Source organism: Hibiscus syriacus, unplaced genomic scaffold, assembly GCF_006381635.1.
Source record: "Hibiscus syriacus cultivar Baekdansim isolate YM2019G1 unplaced genomic scaffold, ASM638163v2 tig00002193_pilon, whole genome shotgun sequence".
NCBI classification, from domain to species: Eukaryota; Viridiplantae; Streptophyta; class Magnoliopsida; order Malvales; family Malvaceae; genus Hibiscus; species Hibiscus syriacus.
The window spans coordinates 2,059,700-2,063,755 of NW_024061914.1; the positions used below are offsets into that span (position 1 = coordinate 2,059,700).

The 4,056-nt window shown below is 35.0% G+C and overlaps 1 pseudogene; it reads left to right on the plus strand.

Moving 5' to 3' along the window:
* The first annotated feature begins 887 nt into the window (after positions 1-887).
* On the plus strand, positions 888-3,731 carry LOC120138197 (annotated as a pseudogene).
* The last annotated feature ends 325 nt before the right edge of the window (positions 3,732-4,056 follow it).

Sequence of the window (4,056 nt, forward strand, 5' to 3'; positions counted from 1 at the left end):
CTAATTATAGGGTGTTACTTTATTGAGTGTTCTGAATATTAGAAGTTACAAAACACTCATTTGATTATTCATATGTTATAAACTCAACATTTTTCGTTAAAAAATTAGTGACTATTGAGATGGATGTTAACCTTTTGATTGAGATATGATAAAATCTAATCCCAAAATCATTTTAATTACATTTTATGGATTGAATCTCCATATTATGTCGTCGAATCAGTGCTTGAAATATTATACTAACGAGTCAATACTAGAAAGCAATGACAGTGTCAGTAAACATCATTAAAATATGATTTAACCATATCTTAATCAACTAGTTAACATCCAACTCAAATGAGCATTAATTTTTTAATATAAAAGGATGATTTTGAAATATACGAATAGTTAGGTGATCATTTATAATTTTTAAAAGTCGAGAGACTCAACAAAACAACGTCTTGTATTTAATGAATAATTTTGTAACTTTTAATAATTAGAAACATAACAAAATATTATCGAGAGACCATTTATATTTTACCAAAAAAAAAATAAATAAAAAGTGGAAATTCAAAGTGAGTGAGTTTTTCGTCAGGTGCAACTCGTTGAAAAACTCAGTTCCTGAGTCGGTATCAAAGCTGTCAGTTTCCAAGCAATACACGTATTGCCACCTGTCCTACAATTTTTAGACCATTTTTAAAACGATGCCGTTGCATCCAAACCCAATGGCAATTTAGTGAATTAAACACCTTAAGAATGAAAAATCTCCTAAATCTGTCCAGTTGATATTGACAAATTGAGATGAAAAATAAATAAGCGTTGAGGTTTTGGTTTTCTTTCAAATTAATCAAAAGCAAAAATTGAGAATGAAAATAATAAGTAAACGTTGGGGTTTTGGTTTTCTTTTAGATTAATCAAAAGCCATAAACCAAACGTTGCTTTGTTTACGTTTTGCTTTGCTTTCGGTAATTTGATTTTCTTTTTTGCTGTCAATTCATCAATCCATCCACTTCTTCAGCTTCTTCTTCCCACACACATTTACCTTCTCTAATTTTCCCTGGAACCAAACAGAAATTTGGGATTTTTTTCTGAAATTCAATGACTTTTTACAATGATAATGATGAGGGAGGAGAGGAGGTACCGGAGCTGAAGCTAAGAGTTGAGGGTGATAATGATGTTAACGCAAAAAGACTAACTTTGAGACAGAGATTACTGGAACAACGTGAAGCAGAAGAGAAGGATTCATGGTTAAAGGATCCAGGTTTTTCTTTTCTATGGAGAAGGTCTATTTGGGACTGGATCAAGTTGGGTATTTTGGTTATCATTGTAGGGTTACTTGTTGCTGTTTTCCTCAAATGGGTTGGCCCTTTTTTCATGGATAAGGTTAGTTCTTTTTTTGTCTCTGTTTTCATTTGTTTTTGAGTGTTTTTCTTTTATCTATGTGAATTGTTAGTTTTATCGTGAATTTCCTTGTTTTCTTCAAATTTTCTCTAAGGATGAAAGGTAGTTATTTTTTACTTGATTCTTGGCTTTTTTCCTAGTGGGCGTTAGTGATTGCATGATATTTAACTGTTGATTGAAGACGTGTTTCTTTCCATTTTTATTTTAAACTCAGAGTTTTCACCCTTTGTTCAATTTGCTTAGTGGAATGTCTTTTAAGTTTTAGGGCAGATATGGGGTTTAATGGGTGTTGTAAATTTGTTGCTTATGATATTATTCTTTGATTCCTTCGTCTTGTCTAATAAATAATCGTGTTTTCCATTCTTTTATGTTTTGAGGTTAATGATGGTTTGTTCTTAAGATGGGCTCAAACCTTCTCCATTGGAGTAGCTAATGTTATTACTGACTGAGCACTCTATTTTGTCATAATATGTGGATTGTTAAGACTCTAAGATTGCAGGACCACACTGCTATTTTTGTAATTAGAGTTTTCAGTTTTCATTGCTTGCTGACAAAGAGCTGTATTACTAGAATGCACTTTTGTGTTCGTTTTCTTCTTTAGCCTCAAAATGTCACACCCTAGTGATACTTCATATGGCAATAGTTTATAGTTTGAGAAATTGAGAATAACTGAAATGTTTTTGTTGCAAATCCGGTACCTGTTGATCAGCTATCTATAACGGAATAAGCACCAACTCTTACTTCCTAGGATACTTATTTTAGTTGAACCACCAACCATGGTCGCCTTGATTTCATTCATGTTTGAGATGCAGTGCTTACGCAAGATTGTTGGTGTTTTAGGCAATTTTGTATTTCTTTTCCATGATCTTTATGTAAACTTTGGTTGAAGTGATGATCTCCTTCCGCATGCTAGTGGAGTTAGTTCAGTTATCTCTTGTTAGTATATCTTTGGTTGATGTAATGACATTATGACTGCAGGAGCTAATGCCTTTAATTAAATGGGAGATGGCAACCTTCAGTACTCCAATGCTGGTAGTCATAGTCTTTTCTTCTGTGGCATTATTCCCGACAATACTTCTACCATCGTCACCGTCTATGTGGTTGGCTGGGATGGCATTTGGTTATGGTTTTGGATTTCTGCTAATTATATCTGCAGCTGCTGTGGGTGTATCACTGCCGTTCTTTATCGGCTCTCTTTTCCTTCACAGAATTCAAGTGCGTGCCATATTCTAAGATTACGTTGTTCACCCTTTATTCAATGATCATCTCCAACTGTCGGTGCTTGCGTAGGCCTTTGTGCTATCACCGTGCATTGCAATTTTAACATTTTCAGACTTTTTTGCAGGGCTGGTTAGAAAAATACCCTAAGAAAGCTGCCTTTCTGAGAGCAGCCGGTGAAGGGAATCGGCTTCATCAGTTTAAAGCTGTAACATTAATCAGGATTTCTCCATTTCCATATATGATATATAATTACTGTGCAGTTGCAACACATGTTGAGTATGGGCCTTCATCTTGGGATCCTTGATAGGAATGGTGCCTGAAATTTTTGTTTCGATATACACGTAAGATCTCGGTGTCCCTCATGTATTTCTGTAACATAGGCGTTTATTTTGCCCGTGATCATTGGTCATCACAACTTTTGTGCGTGTGCGTAGGTCAGCGTGTTTTAACCATAACCAATTCAATAAGATAATATGATACACACAAACTGTATGAGCTGTGTTTTCGGTTAGCTACAAGTTCACAACTTTTAGGTTGTTCTGCCATCCATTCTTTCCATTCTTTTCTGTATGCTTACGATAGATGTTGCTTAATGGCAACATGCAAAGTTAATGTGATCAAAGTAGCCCACATAATGTGATTAAACTTATTACCAACAGATTGATTATTTGCAGTGGCACCCTCATACAAACCTTGGCAGATGCTTCGCAAGAGCGACATGGCCTATCTGCTGTACAGATTTTGTTGAATGTTGGTGGTTTCCTCGTATCGTTGGTGACGACAATTGTTTTCACGGTTTACGCAAAACGTCAGCTAAGAATATTGCAGACAGAAGAACTGGTATAGCATTAGCAGTAAGAGGAGTTGTTTTGGTTTACAGAAAAAAATTAGTGTCATCTGAGTCAAATCTAGGCTGTTGGTTTCGTGTTGAATCAATACATGTTTATAGGGCTGGTTGAAGTTTTTACTCATTGAACAGCTTCAGCCATTGAGGGAAAATATGTAGCAGATTGTGGTCCTAGTTAACGTTGTAAAAGGAGTGAACACGAGGGGAACCAAGACAAATCTAACAAGCTACACACAGATTGCTTCTTTCCCACGTTAATCTGAAGAGTGCCACTCTCTCTCTCTCTCTTACCGAAGGAAACATTGCTGACATTATGTACATAATTCAATGTCATTTTTTTAATCTTCATTGTCATTTTGTTGTTGACTCTGTATATTATATTCTACAAAATGGTGCTGTTGATGCTGCTCAACCATTCTTTATTCAATTATTGTATTTGATTCATGTGAACGTGCTCTCCTTTTGTTTAAAAAAAAGTTAGCTACCTAATTCCATCATTAAAGTAAAGACGATAAAATCTATCAAGTGATGTCAGTTAAAATGAAATATTATTTTTCGTGAAGGATTCAAGTCCGAGCAATTGTGTTTGTAGGATGTATTTTCCGTCTTAG